A 22,851-nucleotide genomic window follows, 5' to 3' on the forward strand; every position below is an offset into this window, starting at 1 on the left:
TTATTTATTTTCATCCGCCACTCAGGAGATGAATCCCAGCGACAATCATCCCCGCTTGCGCTCAAATGACACCCGGCCACGGAACTGACAGAAACACAGAGACGCACGGAACACGGATCGGGCTCGCCCCCCCCCCTTCGTCTGAAATGTGCAGCAATTTGAAATCCGATTGTCACATCGGTTTCTGCCGGTCAAGGGAAAGAGAAGAGGGAAAGACAAGCGGCGAACATGATGATTTCTCTCTCCTCGAGTCGGCCTGTCGTGAGCAATCTCCCCCACGACATTCCACCTCATCAGCTCCTCTATTTGACAACGTTGTGCACGGCCGACAAAAAAAAGAGAGAGGGAATGTACAGATCTGCATCCGGAGACCTCGTCTGCCCGAGGATCACAAAGGGGAGTAAATGGGAAGAGCACAAAGGGAAGCCATGACTCATCTGACGGCTGCCACAGAATGTCTCACTTTCAAAAAAAGAAAAGAAATCTGAGGATCATATTTGATTGCATCTCCAGTGTCTTTGGGGAGTTTAAAAAGAGACATGTTCGGCACTGGGTCAGTGATCAGAGAGCCGGCCCGGCTATGCGATCTGGCGTTTGCTGTGACCGGCCTGTCAGAGAGAAACAGGTCAGGCTCCACGGAGGAAGAGATGTGTCGTCTCTTTGTCAGAGAACATCACACGAGCACAGGATGTTGCGTGAGTGAGAAGTCGGACTCGGCAGAACAAAATGCACATTATGTTCTGATTTGTGTCAGATCTTCTGGATTTGGATAGTTGCACATCTCTATCTACCCAACCTGCATCTGTGTGCTCTGATTTCAGTCTTATCTGTTGAAACCTTACCAGGTCACTGTCTTCTCTCCACTTTTCAGTTTCAATCATATCACTCAGAAATATAAAAGTGCTGCTTTTTTCAAGTCCAGTTCATCACAGTGGCCATTCTAGACCTTGCCTGTTTGGAAATGGGCTGTGGTGATGCTGGATGCAGCTGTTCTTCCTTAAACTGTCCCCGTGACCTGCAGTAATCGAGCTGCAGCGAGTAAAGACCTGCTGCAGAAGCCTGAAGCTGCACCACAAAGAGCCGCTCGGCTGTTTACTCATAGTTCAGTGAAGATCGACTCTGTTGTCATCATCGACTTTGCATTGACGTTTTCCAGCTGCTGCTACAAAGCACTGGTTGGACTGTTTGTTTACAGATTATTAATATGTAAGCTATCACGTGTCTTACCAAATTCGATACCGAGGAGTTGAACGGTTCTGGAAATGTACATTCCACATGCAGAAAGAGATTTCTGAAGTTAGTAGATCAAAATGTGGTTTCTTGAATATATAAATATATGAAAAAGTGCTTGTTTCCATCCATGAAAAGCAAACATTTCTGAAAATAGGAATAGCCTCGGTGCTCGTGGAACCAGATGATGAAGTGGACCAGTGAGTGGGCTTCTCTCCTCATTTTGAGTGTGTGTTCGTCTCCTGCTTCATTAGGATCAATGAGCGATGCGCCGCTGCACCGCGGGTGAAAGGCCTCTCGTTAGTGATTGCGATGGAGGTGCTGCTGAGGCGGTGGGCGTCCACCAGAACACAGTTCCAGGCGGATGATGCCGTGCGCTGTGTGTGTGCGACATCTGAGACGAAGGCTCCAGGAGCCAAATACAGAATAAATAAATGTGGGAAGTGTTCTCAGTGTTTTAGATATTCTGCTGCGATATAAAGGGGGGGGGGGGGGGGGGGGGGATGTCTATCGGCAATTTACAGCCATGCTTGTTTTTTCAAGATTAATTTTATCTCGGTAAAAGACGTTGTATATCTTCCACTTTCCAGTTGTATAAAACCAAGTAAGGCCACTCTGTTCACACCTGTGAAATGTCAAATTACACAGAAAGGATTCTCTGCGATGTCACAGCCCAATGTTCACCTTGCTCCTAATGAGCACTTCTAGACATTGTTGCTGTCATTTTCTTTTTCGAATGCAAGTTACCTGCTTTCCTGCACAACTCAGTTCGAACTGTCATCTTGAACGGCAGGACACACACTGTACGCTCTCCGGCTCAGGGCTGCTCGTTCCAGTTCGCGGCAATTTATTTGTTTTTATTTTGACGATGGCAAAAGGGTTTACAGCCTTTATCAGCTTTTGTAACTCAGACCCTGAAATGTCGTGTGACTCCGTGTCAGCTGGTCCTGTGTGTGTGACATCAAATTTTAAAGAATTTATCAGCGTTAATCTCAGGATTACGTGTGTATTACAAGAGTGATGTACTGTTTAAAAGCTAAATCTGAAGTAAAGAGAGGATTGTGTGGTAGATTATATTTAGTGCTGCAGAAGAAATTTTGAGGATTTGTATTAAAAAGTATAAATTTGACCTCGAAGCCTGAAACCCATTGTTGTGTTTGTGGTCTGTGGAAAACCCTGTGTCCTATTTAACATCTCAAAATAAACCTGACACCGTTGTGAGAGCTTAATATTTAATGACTTCTTCGAAATATTGTGAGAGACGCTCGTAAACATGATTTTCAACAAATGACAAGTCAGCTCCAGAAAATGACTCGTTAGTTTAGAGCGGCAGCGAGCTGCTATATTCATCATCGGTTAATCTGCTGATTATTTTTTCCTAAATAGAAGATTAATCACTTGTGTGACGGAATTTCCTGGATTAGAGATGAACTGTGAACTATTGCGACTGGTGCCAAGTGTGTAGATACTGAGTGAAATGGAAGGGAGCTAAGGAAACGCTTTCCTCCTCGAAGGAAGGATCCAGATCTGCTCCAAAATGCGATGGGCTCTTCTATGGATTATTCCCCACACTGCAAAATATCAAACAAACCGATGAAAACTTAAGATAATTCAGATTAGTTTAAAAAATATATATACCCATACGATTGAAAGTCCAGCACAACTTGATCATTAAAATGTCAGAAAATGCCCCAAGACCCCAATATGAAATCTTCAAACTCCTCAAAAACACAAATTCAATTTCAATTCTCAATCAAAGTAGTAAACAAGCAATAAAAGTGTATATGCTTATGCTTAAATACAAATAATTAATGTTTAATGTCTAGAATTAATGTTTTATTCCAAATTTGAAATAAATCCATTATAATGTCTGCTTTTAAGAGATGTAGCAGTTGATATGAGGACTATCAAAGTTAATCCTCTTAAAATATACTAATGCATATAACTAATTACCCTGATTACATTAATTGTATTTATTAGTTTGAGACTCTTTTCATTAACTTGTATATAATGTGTTGATTTAACAAAATGTGAATATTCCTATGTTCAACACAATAACATTATTTAAACTAATGTCTGTATTCATGTTGCTCGCACAGTAAATCAATAACTAAGTTTTATAGTTTAATATGGACCAGTAAAAGGAAAACTGAATCTACCGAAACCATAGAACCCTCGGCGCTTCATCAAAATTTGGCGTAATGTGTGACAGTGGCACTGTGCACGGGCTCCTAAGTGAATTAACATCATCTGTCACAACCACCTACATGCTCCCCCTGGTCCCGCCCACCCAAGGAAGTGCAGCAGCTCCCCAGGCAAACCCACTCCCTTCTTTCCACTCCTCAACTTCATCTGTCACAGATACTGTAGCTTCACCTGATGCACACACACACACACATGTGGTGAACGTGCACACAATGCACACACACGCCCATTAAATCTGTCACAGTTCCAGGCGCATGCACACACACTGACAAGCATGGCGATATCAGACCGTACATTCCTCACGGCTGCCGACAAGGAGGAGGAAAAATAACTTTTCTAAACTCGCCCAGCACGTTTACAAAGAGGGAGATTAATCAGCCGGAGAAACAGGCGGCTGGGAGGAGCCACGAGAACACAACCCTCTGACAAGTTCATAAATCTGGAGTACAGATGAGGAGCATGTAGCAGCCGAGATGTGTGTGTGTGTGTGTGTCTGTGTTTGTCTGTGTGTGTGTGAGTAAGACATATGCTGCCTTCGAATGGGGTTGTGTTCTCCACGTTCACTTGGAACAGTCCATGGGATGCCCCGCCCCCTGTCAAGTCAGTTTATTTATATAACACGTTTAAAACAACAAATGTGTAAATGACAAATGCAGCAACTAACAAGTAGGAACGCGTTAGCTAACAAGATAAAATGTTGACATGTTCTGAAAGCCTTTTTAGGATTAACAACAGTTATTAGTTGCATAAAGTTTTGCCCCATTTTTAAAGCATTAAAACCAAACTTACTGGAAACATGAATTTTTAGTTTATGTCTCGTTCACTAACATGGATGAGGCTGATTTATTTACTTTTTTGCAGCCATCCACCATTTTGGGATCAATATGCGTTACCCTATTTCACGTTGTCCATCTTTGTGTACATTCTGTCATCCCTTCCTCTAGCACGCAGGAAATGGAGGTATAACCTATACCACAGCCAGCCACCAGGGGGCAAGCCCGACGTTTTGGGCTTCATTTCCGCGTGGGGAAAAAGTTAATATTCCGTACACATGTAGGCAGAGGAACTCTACAACTGAGAGCGGAGGCACTTAAGTCAACACACTTAGTTACTTCCCACCCCCTGAGGCTGTTGTGTTGTTTTTGCCAGGTGTGCACAGACACACTGGGGATGATGAACAGGTGGTTTGTACTGGGTGAGTGTGTTTCTCGGTGTAATGGGTTAGTTTTCCAGCTCTGTTATGTGACACAGCCGGGCTCTCCGGGGCGTCCCTTTACACTCATTATTGTTTGTGCGTACGTCGCCATTTTTTTCCGTGTGAATTCAGTTTCTCTTGTCACAGCTGGACAAGCAGCAGCAACGCATAGGTCACGGCTAATGAGCTGCCGGGACATTGTGTCGCCCGGTGGAAACGGGTAAGTGGGTAAAAAAAGGCCGGTTGTACTTTTCATAAAACCTTTGCTTTTACAACAGATTTACCAACAGAAACTTCTTGTGTTCATGACACTCGGCTGTGATTAAAATCCAGGGGACGGTTGCGTCACTTTGTTACTCCCGAGTTTTTCCCCGTTGTGTTTGTGTAGTCAGTGTTTGTAGTTCACGAGACGACACACAAGTTGGACTTTGGAAACACTTTGATATGTTTATTCTGTTTGAAGCCCTGCTGCCACCGTGCTGCTACTTTCCAGCGGTGGCGTCTTTAAATAGAGTTGTTATTTAACAAACTCAACCCCACTGAAGTTAATGGAGGGAGATGAATAGCACCGGAGCAGGTAGAGCAAAGTGAGCTCTCAGGTAGAAGTTCAGTTTGGGTAAAACTAAATCCAGCAGAGTGCTCGCATCTGATCTCCACGTGAGGGAAATCTATAATTTATCATATGTGGAAAAGTGTGTCAGGAGAAACTATTTAAAAAAAAAAACTCATCTGAATCACATTTATATAAAATCAGTTAAATTATACTGAGGATACGTTCTTGTTAATACTTTTCTGTAGTTTGTTATATAAAATATATACTTGAAGCAGGAAATCGTTGGATGGATAGAAGTTATTCTGGATTTCATAAATACTTTTGGGCGAACTATAATTCAATAATTCAGTTTCTTTGACTTAATCCATTTGTGTCTATTGAGTAATGTTTCATATTTGAATAAGCAATTAAGTTAAGAGAACCTATTAAAAAACCTTAATTAATAGGATATCTTAACAATTAAAGTTCCTTCATGTTTAAGTTAGTAATCGTGTTTACTAACTTAGCAGTAAAAGTAGTACATAGTATTTTATCATATGCAAGTTGGCAAGTTAGTAACTTAATTAACTTGTTTGTTTACTTTTCATTCCGACAGTCAAACTCAAACAGTCCGAAGCGTCAAATTATTCTGAGACTGTCTCTCACATCCAGATTATCCCTCCATCCGTCTCTTAAGCCTCTTATCCTGCTCAGGGTCACAGGAGGCGGGACCCTGTAGAGGCATCGGGTGAAAGATGGCGTACGGTGTGAACATGTCGCCGGGCCGTCGCGGGGCTGACAACCACAGACACACAACCATTTACACTCACGTTCACACCTTCTGGCGATCTGGAAGTTTCCGCTTCACCTCCTCTGCTTGTGTTTGGACTGGAGGAGGGAAACACCCAGAGGAAACACACACGGGTATGAGGCTAGCAGGCTAATCTCTCACGAGGAAACGCTTTTCAAGGAAACAGATTAGTAACATAGAACTAAGGTCTATGGAGGAAAAGAGAATAAACTCTGTTGGAGCCCTTTTGACCATAATTCCTTCTGTTCCCAATGGGTAATATAAAGTGCACACAACAGACGACATAAGACAAAATGCTATTTTACATAAAGTTTATAATTCCTCTTTTTCTACGTTTCTTTGACTTCAGGCTACTTTGCATCAATGCAGGTTTCTTAAGGATTTTAAAGTGGGATGTTAATCTTTCTAGTAAATGCATATTTATGTGTAATTGAAATAACTCAGCACCTTGTTTGTTTATTATATTTGCAGAGCTTGATTTATATACGCACAGCACAGTGTTGCTGGCACACACAGGTTCATCCGGGGTAACACATTGTTGCCTGTAAACAACACGTATGGTGTGTTCTGCCTGATGGAGGGCTGTGGACCTAAATGTCAACTAAATAAAGCTGACACTGTTATGACACGGCTGTAAATTTCCACTGAGCTCGTCCTCACCCGATCTGTATTGTCTGTACCGTTGCCAGAAGACGTTGTTGTCGTTTTGAACCCGTGGCTAGGTAATCCATCAGGGGGGGGTCGCGGTGTCGCTGCCATTTGAAGATATGACTCCTTTTGTTCCTCTGAGGCCACACCTTTGGTCGGCCAACAATAAGTTGGGAGATAAGACCTGAAACAATGCGTTCACTGGTTTCTTGGGGGGGGGGGGGGGGTTTACTCAGCTAGCCGAAACATCTTCATATCAACAGCCGGTGACCTTTCTGAATGCCAGAGCGAGAGGGCTTTGTTCAAATCAGAGTGACAGCGGGAGAGAAGTGATGATGGGCATGAGCACCCCTCGTCTCCCGTTTAACCTCCTGGGGTTAAGAGGCGGCCAATTAGAGGGCTGTATATTTCTGTTAGCCTATCACTGACGAGGGGTGGAGCTTATTTTTGCAGCGCATGGACACCAGTGTCTGTTTATAATCGTCTTTCAATCGAACATCTTCTTACTTATTCCAGAAATGTTCTTGCTTTATTTGGATATGAGTAGGCTGCAGCATCCCTACTGGCAAGGGGCTGTAACTGCATGTCGAAAAAGTTAACTCCAAGAATTTCATTTATTCTATTAAGACTCAAATTCTGCTGCTGCCAAATTGTATACGATATAATATAGACGTTCTCTCAACTTCCAGTTGTTTGCGTTCCCACGTTCAGCCCCTCTGGAAAAGCTCCAGGAAAATGTCCGCCCAGTTGCCTCATCCACAGGTGGACACAAAAAATAAAAATAAAAGTCTCCATTAAAATTCATGTGCAGTATCGTGTGGGAGAAGAGCCCGTCCTAATCTCTCTGCTGCATTTTCTCTCCTTCCATCCATCTTTTTCACGTCCAATCTCACAGTCTCACATGTCCTCTCTCTCTCTTTCTCTCTCCATTTTTTTTATTTTTTAGTACTGCTTCCTCCTGTCTCTGTCTGTTTGGGCTTCTCCCTCTTTCTCCTGAGAATCACTCATCTTCTCCCCCACCAGATCATCTCGCCCCGTCTCCCAATGTTCCCTCCTGTCTGACATCACTCTTTCTTTCTTTCTTTCTTTTCTTTTTTTGTTCAACGGGCCGTCTCTTGTCATCCTGGGCGAGCGGCAGCGGCGGCGGCGGCTCATTGCCATGCCGGGGAGCAGGTGCGAGGTCCAGGGAGGCACGAGGCGCTCGCTGACAGAACAGGAGCAGGATCGGTTGATGGAGAATTAACCCAGCAGGCCTCTCTCTCTCTCTCTCTCTCTCTCTCTCTCTCTCTCTGCTTCTCCTCTCCTCTCTCTCTTTCACGCTCCCTCTCTCCATCTGGTAGGACTGAAGCCTCCAGGCTGTGGCACGCTCAAGGTGCGAGTGTGAAGACAGTGGTTGCTGCTTCCACGACGAGGATTTTCGAGCGTCGGGCGCGATCTCGTTTTTTGTTTTTTGTTTTTTGTTTTGTCGCAGATTTCTCACATTTGTTTTTTCATCTTTTCTCACTCGTCCGATGATGTGTAGCGAAAAAGCACGGAACACATGACAAAGCAGCTGAGGGATTTAAAATCAAATATACAAATGTGTAATCTTATTTTGTCCGTCCCAGGGTTATTAATATCGCGCCTTTAAAGTAACCATCGCATGAACAGATCGTTTTCATATTTCCCCTTATCCCTCCTCTCACCTGGATGCCGAGCCAATCCGCAGCGAGGGGGTTAACCAGAGCTGTCAGTATCATGTGTTATTAATTTGTCCCGCTGTCAGTGGTAACACACGTATGTCTGTATTTATTTTGGCGCCCTCTCAGGCTCCATTAGGGGGTCAGGTTATTGCTTTTTGATTCTATTTATTCCCTCCCGCCTTTCATTTCCGCTATCTTCCCGCAGCAATATTACCTGGAAATGCACTTCCCCTCCGCCGTTTGTCAAGAAATTTGACTGATTGATCTTCAAATAAATATATAACCGTTTACACTTTATTGCTTCGCCGCGATGAAACGCTGTAACTGTGGCGGGTCGGAGAGATCGGCTCAGAAATTGACAGTTAATCCTCCTACTGTAATATACAGGCAGTGGGTTTTATTGATACAACTTCGCTGCTCTTAAACACGGAGAATATTTAATCCAGCACATTCAGTAACTCAGTAATTTAAAGAAAACGTCAACTATTAATGGCTCTTCTCTACTGGAGCTCCAGTTCCACTGCATTTCAGCATTTAACCATCATCCTGTTTCTCTTCAGGTTCATGCAACAGAGAGTGAGAGTGAAACCGAGCACTAGCTAGGAGACAGGAGAGCTGAACACTGGAGCTCCAGCAGAACACCAGACGTAGAACATGCAGCAGACTGATTCTCTTTTATTTTGAAGGCCAGATAGTCCGTGATTGATTTTATTAGTGAGGATGATCGGGTCAATTTGGGACCCAGAGGACTTTTACGTTAAAATAAATATTTACATGGACAACTATCTTTCTAAATTACACATTGTTTTGATTATGATGAGTGGGAGTGGGACAAACTATAGATACAGCAATATATCGTCTTCCTGACTCGTAAAAATAAGATTATCAATGTACAGGTGCTAAATATTGATATTTTATTGTGAATTTTACACTTATTTATTTTAAAGTTGTATATTTCTGTCCAATTTAATTTAAAGACTGAAAAACCTTATGACAGCCACTTTATGGCTTATTCACATTTAAATGATGGCACATTAGGACATTGACATTAATCTGTATTCCCCTAATGTTTTCATTTCTTTATAGAACACTTAATACTTTATTTGAACTTTATCTGTCTCTTATATCTTATATATAATGATACTATAATCGTAAAGCAAGCTGGTACAAGAGTTGGCTTCAGGATCAATAGTCTTATCAACTAGATTAACTCATTTACACCATATTAGATCTTGGCTGGTTTAGTAGTCATGTTTTATATTCTTTTCAAACTTTTGCATAGTCGGTGCAGTTTCCTGGAAGCTGACCCTCCCTTCATCCAGGTGTCTGCCTCTCATTGGATCCCCGATAACAATGCAGCCTTATTCTCCAGCATTTATCAACTTGCTTTTTCTTACACATATCGTGCGTCACCTTGATGAAGGCCCCGTGCTGACATGCCGTGGTGGAATAAAAAGGATTTTTTTCCAGTCAACCGCTGCTGAGACAGACAGACACAATGCTGTTCTTGATCTTCTCGACATGAAAGAGCTGATTTAAGCACAATGACAGAGAAGACAAGTTAAAGAAGAAAGAGAAGTGGAACAGTAACTATGATGTTTCGAAGCAGAGGAGATGGGAACAGCTGAAAATACTGGATTTTAATATTCTTTAGTATTTAAGCTCACTTGGTGCAGTGTTCTTTTCGTGCTGTTCTTAAGAGCTGGTTATGGCTTCCAGCTTATTTCTTTATTAATCTTCTCAAAATAATTCCTGCCCAATATTACTATTTGTTTAATATTATGATGTTTGTTCAACATCATTATCTTCAATATGTGCAATATGACTTAATATATTTATTCATTACACCTTTAATTACACACCTTCTGTCCATTTACTGTCTCCTGTAACTTTCTTATTTTTCCTTTTTTCATCTCTATTGTTATTTCTATTCAGCAAAGTCTCTACATTTATTCCATACACACTTTATATTACATTTCTTGTTATTGTTTTATTCTCTGTAGTCTTTTAAATGTTGTGCATCGTAATCGTAGAGCAAGCTGGCCAAAGAACTTCGTTTGCAATTAATAAAGTCTCATCTTACAACACTGTAATTAACCAGCTACATGATCATTTCAAAAATAATAAAAGATTTTCTCCAATTACGTCAAGTAACGATGGTGGATGTTATTCGTCACAAGAGAGAAACTACATACGGGCTCGGTGGAAACAGGGATATGTGATGTGTTTCTGTTTATGCTGATGATTAGAGGCTGTGGCTCCCACACTGGCACTGGTGCTTCTTATAATCTTGCAGGATCTCACAAGAAAAGTCGCCCAGCAGACAGTGCGAGGAGGAGGAGGAGGAGGAGACGCAGTTAATAACAACTCTCAATATAATCCTGTCCCCTACCGATCTCTTTGGATAGAAGCCAGATAAGAAGGGACAGGAGTGAAATCAGCGGGGGGGGGACTCTGGGATGAATCACACTGTGTGGGGATAAATGTGGAAGCCCGTAAATAACAGCACAGTGGCCGAGTTTAACAGGCCGCGATAAGACGAGGGGATGGAATAACGGGCTTCACGCCTTTGTGTGTGGTCACGTAGGAGGAAGTGACACGTGGGGGGGGTTGATTCATGTTTTTTTGATTCTAACAACAGCAGGGATTCACATCAAGTTGTGGTGCTGCCGGCCTTTGTTTTTATTTTTCCACTCTGCCAACATGCACGGGGGTCGCAAAGTTGTTTGGTTCCGAACCCAAAGAGTCGACGAGCATCAGAAAGAGGAAACGAGCCCGAGTGACAGTAAAACCTGCCGACTGTTAGAAGTGACTTTGATTGACATTGTGGGCTTTACTGGAAGCATAAATCCAAAGCCATGGGGAGGAAGACATACTGTAAACAGCAGTAAATAAACAACCAAAGACTCGTCTCTGCACATTACTCCCTGGCAAGTGAGATTATCCCCCTTAGCTTCCTGTTCGACACAACCCAGCCGCGAGCAGCCCAGGCTGGTTTCACCTTCCCCGTGTTTCTTTGGCGGTATAGACAAGATTGGCAGGGGGGGGGGATTGTTGACTTGATTGCACTCTCGGCAGCGGTACGGCAGGAAAGAGCACGCAATCATTTGTAATTTACCTAATTTACAGACATCAGTTGCGAGCACGCAGTTGAGAGGAGCGCCATTTCGTTAAAAAACTAGGATTCGGGTCATTAACTGTGGAGTGTCTATCTGTGGAAATTGTTTTTTCCGACCAGTTGCATGGGGCTCGGCTGCAGAGCCCCCCCACCCCCGGGTGCACGTGTACATCCCCTCGCTCTGTGTGTGACGCATATGAGCTGCCCCCCCCCACCCCCACACCACAGCTAGAGAGTCCGCTCTGTGGTCACAGGGGAGGCGGAGTCACTCCTCAACCACCGCCACGATGATGATGATGTGGATGATGTGCATCTGTCCCAGTGTCATTCATTTTAATCATCACGACAGTAATGCACAATCGATGACTTCACTCTTGAGTGGCACGGACGTAAACAGTCATTAACCAACCGAGGTGGCCGTCACAATAAATCACAAACAAACATGTTTGCGCTCGCTTGGAGACTAGGAATGAAAAGAGGCAGCTGGGGGGGGGGGGGGGGGGGGGAATCAAACCCAATGTGCGTCTCCGTGTTCATGTCGAGAATTGTTTGTTTGTGTGTTGGTTTGCCGCGGGCCTCTCTCTGTGGATGTCGGCGTGTTTGCATTATCGACTCACATTTGAGTTCATCAATGATTAAGAGCTTCTGCAGCCTCGCCCACAGGCGGCCACCGCTGCCACTCTAAATATGAGGAGCAGTAGGACCAGGTGGCTTCAGATGTTAACAGAGACAAACTCATATTCTGGTTCTTTTTTAATTTGTGTTATTACTTTGAAAAGGTTTATATGCTCTAAAGTTCAGGGACATCACTTTCTTCTTTCCAATACTTTCAAATAACTTTATTATAATATATGACAAAGATGTCTAGAGCATCAAGCAGCAGCTGCAACTTCTTTAGAGAAAGTTTGAGTCCATTGTGTGAAGGGTTAAGGTTTTCAGAGAGAAGCTTTCTTCCCCAAACACTGAGGACTTTTAACGTTTACATACTCGAATAAAGAGAAACTGACAAAAACATTTCATCTCTCCTTCCAAAGCACCGTCCAACACGGCGGCAGGCCACCTTCACCGCCATGAGAAAGTTTTCACACAAATACATTTTGTGTAATTACGGCGGACACATTTTTTTTTCCGGGAAGCTATCGCCCGGTATCAGCCAGACACACACTTTGTGAGGAGAGCATTTCTGTTTGATAAATAATTCATGAATTTGCTCAGGTTCTGTGGATTCCGTCAATAAATCAGCGGTGGACTTACATAACGTTAACTGTCGGCAGCTTTCTCTCTTCCACCTCTTTATGGAAGTTCAGTCACTGAGGGTAATGGGAGATAACACAGAGAGGCGGCAGGCAAACGAGAAAAAGAACTCACACCATCTGACGGAGGAAAGTATTTTGTGTGCTGTTATCTCCAATTTTCCGGCGCTGGAAAGGTATCAGAGAGATTTAATTAAATTAAATAATGGTCCAGTCGTGTTCAAGGTCGGCCGCTCTGACTCGGACATAACTGTAGAGGGAGTACAGTGGAGGTGAGGACCTGGCACACACACACACACAAATGCGCCTGTAGCAATATCACTGAATGGTTTCAAATATGGTTTTAACACCACATGAGGCGACTAAACCACCGGCACAGATTCCACTTGGTGCACAAGTTCAAATTGGCACAACGTGGAGACAAATGCTTCATTACATCCAGGATCTAAAGTTGTTCTGCATGTTTGTCTGTTTAATTCCATAGGGTTTCTGGTTACAATGTGGAGAAGGGATGAGTTTTGGACGCTTCACAGAATAACTACACTTTTGCAAGTTGAGAAAAAGATATAAATAAAGTAGCGTCTCCACTTCCTCCCACTGACAGCGATGAAGCCAAAACATGGATGGAGCTGTGGTGTCAGCTGTCAATCAGGATGTTCCACCCCCATTTAATTCTGAATTCAAATCAAACTGACTAGAGAATTGAGCACTTCAACAAATATCAGTTCAATGGAAGTGGCAGAAACCATCTTTCAGATTGTTTTTACCCGTTAAGTTTACTCGAATCTTTATAGGGATCTTTAAATTCCACACACCCATAAATATCAGACCCTTGAACATGGCTATTGTTTTCATCAAGATCCATTATATCCTGGGAAAGTGGGGAGAATTTAAGAACAACTCAAATTGAATGGGTTCTTTCTCGGCCCATGTTCCATCCATCCACCAGGTTTTGTGGAAATCCAATTATTCACATTTTGTGTAAGAAGCTAACCGACCAAACTTCCTTGGGGGAGGTCATGACAGAGTAAAATGTAGGTTTTTATCATTGCATACAATAAATGCTCGTTATTGTCCACAGTTTATGGATTTGCAAATTTAAAAAAAAAAAACAGTCTTACAAAAGTCTTCAGTGTTGCCTGTAGATCCAGACGCCTTTATCCGAGTCTGAAAATAGAGTCGAACTAACTGAGGGAGCCACTGGTTCCCGAAGTTAGTTTGTTTTTGCCTGAATCCCCTCTTTCTTTTAATGATTCTCTCATTGTTGCGTAAGATGGACACATGGGAGTTTCAGGGGATAGATAACTCCAACACAGGTTTCTGTTATAGACTCCTAATTTGAGCTGTTTCATGTTTGCCTCAGAGAAACTGTGCCAGCGACTCTTGTTTGAATCTCTGTGACAAAATGCAGCTTTCTCCTAGTTGGGCAGGATTGAGTCATTTTTCCCCATCAGAGTTTTTCTACCTGATACAAATACTGAGCTCAGCGATGTCGACGTTTAACAACACACTGAAGACTCAACTCTGTACTGAAAAATCTTCTTTTTCACCCCTGTGAACTCAGACGTTTAGTAATCCATTAAAATACCCTCTTGAAACCTCGGTACATTCACCGTGCTCGTCCAGATCTTGAGTTCTTTTTGCATATTGGTGTAAATGAGTCTTGAGACAATCCTCATCTCTGGTTGTGTTGTGCGGTGAAATACACAAGCGTGGGTGGACGTCAGGTAATTGGCTGGAAAAATAGTATAAATGAACAGAATCACAAAAACCTTTTTCCTTTAAAAAAAAAACCAGAATCGTCTAAATGTCCAATTTAAGTTAATTTTGTTATTTTTCTTTGTCTTCTTTGGATTTGACGATACGTTTATGTTTTTTAACCGAAATGAAACATGTGGTATCAAGAGACCAAACTGTCTCTGCTTGAAGTTCATTAGAGGAAGTTTAAAAAACACGCCCCCCCACCACAAGTTTATCAGACTGTTTTATTCAGAAGATAATTCCCCCCCCCCAAAAAGTGATTCTTCCACTACCGACTTCTTAATGACTAATGAGCTGGTTCAGCAGTGGCTGGCCTCTGGCGCTGCTCTCCTCCGTCTGACATGCATCATCAGGAGGTCACCGAGGGATGTGATTCTGGAACAGTCTGCACTTTGCTCGTGGCTAATTAGACTGTCGCCATGATCATTAAGCAAACATGAGAGATGACCAAATAAAGAGAAAACAACATTTTTCAAAATTGTATCTTCAAAAAACTGAACTAAGCAAGTGTTGTTTCCTCGAGTTGCCTGATATTAGCATTTCGCTCATAAGTGATTGGATGATATATTGTCTTTATATAGATGTAGGCCAGGTTTATGGAGTTCAATGCCTCTCATAATTCATATAGCTGTGAACCGCAGCCTCTTATTGGTGCTACACACTCGCAGGAAAACACTTGAGACACTGAACTGCTTCTACCGTCGTCAGCCAATCAATTCCCTCCCCTCGCATCGGAAGTGGACTCCTCTGTGATCCGTCTCGGTGAAAGCGATCCCCTCCCGTAAATGTCGGAGGCGACCGCAAAAGACCCCCCCACCCCCACCCCGTCTCCCGCGCCGCCCGTCCCACCTCTTATCTTTGAACCCCCCCCCCCGATCAATACCTCTAAGTGTAACGCGATCGATAGTTTTAGGTGTTCGCCCCGATGCCCGCGGCGCCAAATATACACACGGAGGCGGCGAAGGATCGGGTGGCCATTTTTTTGGGGGGGGGGGGGCGCTTCCCGGAAAAGGCAGAATGTGATGAATCATGAAAACAGATTAACTGTACAGTTTACAAGCCCTATTGATTCATTTGTCTCCGACTTGGCTTCTTGGTTTTCATACTTCATTTTTCCCATTTGTTGCTCGGCGTCCTCCGTTTTCTCCCTCCTCCTCCTCCTCCTCCTCCTCCACCTCCTCATCCCTCGCTCGCCTTTCTTCCTTCGCTCACTCCGGTGCTTTTGATTGGTGCGAGGGATCATCTCGGCTTCAGCATGGATGGATGCATGGGTCAATATCTATCTGAGGAGGATTGGAGCTCAAATGAGGGGCTGGGGCTACCTGAGAAAAGCCAACCGAGGGGAGAAGATGCCGGAAGCTAAGTGAAGCACAAAGCTGTGAATCACCGGCTGCGGCAATTTGCAACTTGTGAATTTTGCCCGGCGGCTAAATTACAGTCAGGGATTGATTTTTTTCGTGGTCTTTTCTTTTCCTTCGCTTTCTCTCGTCCGCCTGTTTCTCTCGCGCCCTCGTACCATAACGTTCTCTTTCTTCTTTTTTCTTTTCCACTTTGCCGGACTTCATCGGGCCAAAGACGATGGATCTCTCCTTTTCGAGAGTCAGACGTCTATTTTGAGCTCGAAAGACATTTGGACACCATCTGCTCCTCCCGACTAAACTCTATGAGACCAGTGAAATGCTTCATATCTAGTTTGATTGGTAAAGTCTGTAATTGAGCGTCTGAGGCGCTGCATCAAGTCCCTTCCTCATTCAACTGTTCATAGATGAGCACGCCTGCCTGTTAATGACGTGGATAATTAGAACTCGGTATCTCCCTGCTCATGTACAGATCCCTTCATTGTGGCAAATGACCTCTCTTGTCATGCTTTGACTTTTTTAATCAAAGTCGCCCTCATGTGAAAGTCAAGTAGTCAAGGTCTTCAACAGGGATCTTGAAGAAAACTGACAAACCAACTATCTTAAAATAAAATAAGGGATTTGATATTTTACCTTCCTTTTTACTTTGTTTCCTATTTTTTATTTTTCTTCATGTATTATATGAAACATTTTATTTTCGGATGCTTTTCTAGACACCCAGGGACACATTTTCATGAAATCATATACTATATATATATATATATAAACATGAATGATGTAAGGAAAGTTTTACTTGTTAGCTCTATTTATCCACTTTATGCTTTCAAGGTATTATTATTTTTAAACTGATCTCAGACCATCACAAAGGTTTGTGATTCATTTACACAGTTAATCTTTCTTTATGATTTGATAAATGTGCTTGAAATTAATGTAATGGATGAATCCAGTCGACAGAAACCTTGTACCTAACATTGTGGGTTTTAAATTAATTATACTTAGTCAAGTAACTTTTCTAGTTTTACTGCTAATTAAAGATTTCTGGTGGAAGTGTACTTGCACTAAATGTGTATTTCTAAAATCTCATCCACGAACTTGATCCTTGATATTTGAATAAAAAACATTTATAGAATATGGCTAGACCAAAGAAGGACGTTCTGTTTTCTGAACAACAGTACAGTAGAAAACTAAATTTCAAAAGTAAACCTCAAAGTTTCTTTAGAATAACTTAAATAAAATTGCCAGGCAACGGATTCCAACTTACGCTGACCTGTGCGGCTCAAAGCAGAAATGTATAAATAAACAATGCACAGGAAAGATACCCACATAAATCAAATGAGGTGCTTCATTATATAATTAATCACGCCGGGGCTCGGCGCAAAACACTAAAATAGAATTGATCACGAAGCTAAGTGTGTGTAATTGATTCATATAATTGGACACAGATAATTATCAGCAACCCAATTAAAAGAGGGACAAACAAGTGATGCTTTCTGTCTCATTCCAAGAGCCCTAATAATTCATGAGCATAGTTTCTGATCTGGTGAAGAGGAGTTCACCGGAGGGATGAAGCGTGGTAAACCCAGGGGCCGCTTTATGGAAGAGGAGGAGGAGGAAGAAGAAGAAGAAGATGAAACCATGCAGGGCAGGGCAGCGCTTGTTCAGACATGGCTGACATGGTTTTGATCACATGGCCTCGTGTTTCCCCTCCATACTTTACTAAGCCCGGGGCGCGCTGGGAATATGCAACTGTGGCAGGTGAATCAGCGCGAGCATTTGTTTGCTCCACGGCACGCGGGAAGGGGAGCTTGACGGACTGCATGCAGACTGCCGCCCGGAGAAAACATTTATTTATTCCGCGCGGGAGGAGGGACAGTCCCAGGAGGAGTCCCCAGTCACTCCCAGAGTCAGTGTGGGGCTCACGTCACAGGGATGTTCGTGTGCGTTTGTTGCCATGTTTGAAAAAAAACTACTGCCTCGCTCCACACACACACACAGACACACAAACACACACATGTACTTTGTTTCTTTTGGTCCGAGCCTCTCTTCAGGGAATCATTAAAACACAAGCATAGGAATTGTGTTTGATCCTCATCTTCAAGTCGGAAAACAACAAAAATAACGACTAAAGACTAATATATATGAAATAATTCGCCAAATAAATAAATATCAAATAAATCAGACTGAAAAGAGGAGAAACTTCTCCTGCTTATATTCTGACGTTGCCAACTCCACACACCAGAAATCGACCTGGGTCCAAAGTCAGCTCAGCGAAATTCCTTGTCATTTAAAGGTTAGAAAAACAGGTTTGAAAAGTATAAATAACATGTGAATTCACTGAATGTTAAAACACATCCAGTGTTTAAAGGCTTTTAATTTGAATTCATAATGAAACTTTATCCAATAAGAAGTTTTTTTAAGTCATGAATAGAGATTTTCAACCTCTGGCCTCTTTCCTTTTTGCATCTCATCAAAATATCTCTTGTTTGAGTTGCAAACACTATAAATGAAATGAAAACACAAAGGACATCAGGTGTATGATGTGTGGGGGATTTAATATTACAATAACCCTATTTAGTATCTCATTGGGCAGCACTTTTTATTTTGCATGAGGAACATGAGGGATGTGATAATTACTGCTTTTTCCAACGAAGGAGATTTAAATATATAAGACTCTAATTCCAGTAGAAAAGAAAAGATATTGCTCCACTGGGATGGAGGATAGTCGACTCCACCACCACTTAACCCCAGTTAACTATCCCACCATCAAAACCAAGGATAATTGGAGATGGGTGAGAACCACCGGGGGCAAAAGTCTCCTTCTAAGCAGATAAATAATGGACTCGGGCACTGGTTTGAATTCGGGTCACGCAGCCACTGGATGAAATCGAATCACCTTTATTTTGGTGTCAGGAGGAAGTCCGTATCGGCTTCTGCGATCTGAACAGAGTGTGATTAGATTCCCCTCAGCATGGCTGGGGGTGGGGGTCAGAGGTTGTGTCGGGGGGGGGGGGGGGTCAGACAAACAAGGATATCCCCTCCAGCAAATGATTCAACTGTGAAGGTGAAAGTCGAGGGCATCTTGTGGAGTGTCTCTGCGACCGGGACGGAGAAGTCTGTCCAAAGCAGAGAGACGCTGGAGACGAGTTCAGAGGTCAGAGGTCAGACCGGGGGACAAAGTCAAACTGGACGACCTTCCGACCAAGGACATCGCAATGATGTAATCCCAACAAGTGTGGTCAGAATACCTCCATGCATTGTTGAATTACACACACAATATCCTTGGTTAATGCTACCCTACAGTACAGCTGTGTATCCTGAGTGCTGGAAGTGTGTAACTGTATCAGACACAGCAACAACCATTAGAAGTTGTTTGTCCATTAGTCATTGGCATCTATCACGGGCTTGATATTCTAATCCAGTCGTAATAAAGTTTAACACGATTAAAACAAGTTATTCTCATTTCCACGTTTGGAAAATCTAGTGGGATTAAACTGTATTAAACCATACAAACCAGTAGGTTGCATTAACTGAGTCTTTATCGATCCCCCCCTCGCTGTGATTGGTACGTTCGGTTTGTTGAACATGAATGCTTAGAACGAGACTTTCACATGTTTGTATAAGGATGTTGTTTTTCTCTGCTTTCACAACGCAACAATAATTTCACTCGGAGTATAATTGGCATGTGTTGCTACCAGTGCAGGAATTGCAGTCGGGTTATGAATTATATGGAAAATTGTGCACTTTTAAAATAGATGCACTAAAGTAGAGTTATACAGCTGGAAATGTGTGTGTGTGTGTGTGTACAGTATATAATAAACATCTTTGTAAAATACTGTATATACTTGATATATACTGAATATATCAAAACCGTGGACCAAAGATTACTTGTAATGTGAATTATTTATACAATATACTTAGTCTACCTGAATGCCGAGCTCAAAATGTATATTATATATTATATATGTTATATATGTTATATAATTAAGCTGAAACACAAATATTAAACAGATCCACTATATTTCCACTTAAATCAAGGTCCAGTTATAAACCTCCACACGAAGGCGGGTGTGGGAGTGTTTCTTCTTCTTCCTCTTCTTCTTCTTCCAGCTTCACTTATTGAGGCCTCACACGGTGGTGTCAGGGTGAATGAGGAGCACCGAGAGGCTTGTTTGCCTGACGTCTGACTTCCCCGGGCACTGTACGTTATCCGCCGGTGGGGCCCGGTGACGGGGGGGCGTACTTAATGTGACATTTGCGATCACAGATGAGCTCGCAAATCAAGGCTTTACCGCCAGCCCCCCGACCAGGGACGGGCGCGTATTCATTTATTTATACTCTTAGATTGCGCCCATCAATCAGAGCGTTATAAATCCTCCTGCTCATCAATAGGCAATCTGCTAATGCATGCAGCTGATCAATTCCTGACGAGCCGAGCGAGAGCGGCTCGTCTCCGTCTCTCCCTCCACAAACACACCCGCTCTCTAACATCATCCAAACGAGCACATTCGTATGCTTTCGTGCAAACACGCACATCCCATTTAGGGTTCTGTCGTTTGATCAGAACCAATATCGCCTCACATTAACTTGCCTACAAGGGGGGGGCTTAAGAGAAGATGCATGAAAGGGGCCCTGCTGTATCATAATGATTTGATTAGTGTTCACGCCGACCAGTGAAGATACACTTAAGATCCCCGGCCGGCTAATGGAGCTGCAGGAAAAACAAGAAATCCTAATGTGTCTCAAAGTTGTTGCCGTTGTTTTCATCTTGATTCAAATTGAAAATGTGCCCCTCCTGACTCAGAGCAGTGAATCTTCTACGTCTTGCTCTTAGGAGTCTCTGCCGCATATATGCAAATGATCGGAGGGGAGGCAAATGTCAGAGGAGGCTTGTTCAGCTGGGGACGGACGTCTCTTGTCTGGAGCTGAGATGCAGGCTCACGCTCCCTCGACAGGTTGATACAACACACGACATGTTGAGATTCACCTACTGTGTTTAGAGCTAATAACGCTCGCTGGCTGTGTGCTGTGACAATGGCCTCCGTGGAAATAGTCATTCAAATTCTAGTAACGGCAGGTACAGTAGAGGGGTGGGGGGGGGGGGTCAGGGCGGTGGCGTAAGAGCACAAACTGTCTTTTGTCACTTTCCATCCAATCACTTCCTTTCACGAGGCACGTCCTGTTCCTTATTGCATTATGAAATGGGAAACATTTTTTAAAACACACTGTATATGCTTCAATCCTCAGATCTGTTTGCTCGGTTTGAATTTATTTCTTCTCGGACGTTTCCAGGCCACAAGCTGTTTGTCACCTAGGTGTTGCCAGGTAACCGGCGGCTGCACCGAGATCAGCCGACTCCATCTGCTGAGCAGGAGCATGTGATCCAATCAGAACCCCCCCCCCCCCCCAAACAGCCACTGCACAGGGAACTTGTTTTCCTATAGAGGGGCAATTGAATTTGAAAACGTCCACTGACAGCCATGCAGCTCTAACCTGTGGAGGAAGCTGCTGTCAGATGATAGTGATGATGATGATGCTACTCACAGATGGTTAGGGGGGGTTTGCGTCAGTCAGTCGTTAGTCTTTACTCGTGTTCGTACTTAAATTAACTTTCAAACAAATCATCACCGTTCTACAGCTTTAAAAAACTGTATTTGGTTGTTTACTAGATGATGTTACTTCCTGCTACCTCACTGGTTTTAGATTAGTCACATGTTTTGATTATCTCCACCCGTGTAGTTGCGTTCACACGTCACAGCTCCTCCCTGACTTACAGTCTAACTCACTGCAGAGCATTTCATTAGCGTCTGTGGCTGATGCCAGTTCAGTAACAAGCCGGAACAGCCCTGCAATGATTTTTCTTTCTTGCTGAGAATCAGATCAATACCACTCTCATACAGCAACGGTCATACAGACCGGGAAACGTCTAATTAATACAAATTAATTTTGTGTTTGTGTAGTCAGAAGTTTGTGGTTTCTGAGGTTTATGTGGATCTGCCCCGGTAGAGGCTAATATTTCAAGATTCAAGATGAATACTAAACTGATCTAAGTAACTGGTTTTAATTCATTTGATTACACAATTTATTCAATTTCCTTCATTGTGTGATCTGCTCAGGAGTCATCTTTGTGTCTCCCAAGAGTCGCTCAAACACACACACACACTGTGAAGTTTCAACTTAACGTAACAATTCAAGTTGCGAGCAGGGGATGCTGGGTCAGGGTCTCCACGGCTGCTTGATCAGATGATAACAAGCAGTCCATAAACAACAGAAACACACTCACCTTGAAAATGCATCATTCTTCGACTCACACAGGCAAAGACAGCCTCACATAAAATGAGAAGGTGTGATATAAAGCTGCTGTTGACGATGAAAGGGTGTCTCAGGTTTTGAAATGCATGCTTGTCATTGTCAGTGAAACGAGTCAGGATTTAGGGTTTGTTTGTTTACTACAGTGGCTGTTTCTCGGTAGTAAGGCATGTGTAACCCATAAAAGCAGATTTTTCTTATTGATTCGGTTATAAAAGTGATATTTAAACCAACTTTAATGTATTTTATAATAAAAAAACAGTCATATAAGTTAATTTACAGCTCAAAAAACACATTTCACTGCCATAATCTCTTAATTGTGATACTTTAAGTAAACAATAAATCATAATTTGACCAATTTCATTAATGAAAATGTTATCAACTGCCACTCATGAAAATCTCGTGTCCATCTCTCTGCCCCGAGTCAGGTGAAGCACATCTGAAATAAGAAAAGCCGAGATGCTGTTGACAGGAACAACACATTTGGTTTTCATCCTGCAGACGAGCTAACATGGCCGAGGCAAATATGAGCGCACACAAGTGAAGACGTCTGTGCATGTAGACACAAGCTCGTCGCCTCAGACGCACACAAGGAGCCAGACTAACAACACATGGCCCAGCCCATTAACCACCCGCCCACCAAACAGAGGAGCCAACCACGGGGTTTGCTCTGCTCGCCTTCCTTTGCCATCCTCGGCCGCGGCGGTGCCCTTGACCGCCCGGGCCCTTTCTCCTCTGCAACACAGAGGCAA

The sequence above is a fragment of the Platichthys flesus genome, chromosome 24 (assembly GCF_949316205.1).
Source record: "Platichthys flesus chromosome 24, fPlaFle2.1, whole genome shotgun sequence".
NCBI lineage: Eukaryota > Metazoa > Chordata > Actinopteri > Pleuronectiformes > Pleuronectidae > Platichthys > Platichthys flesus.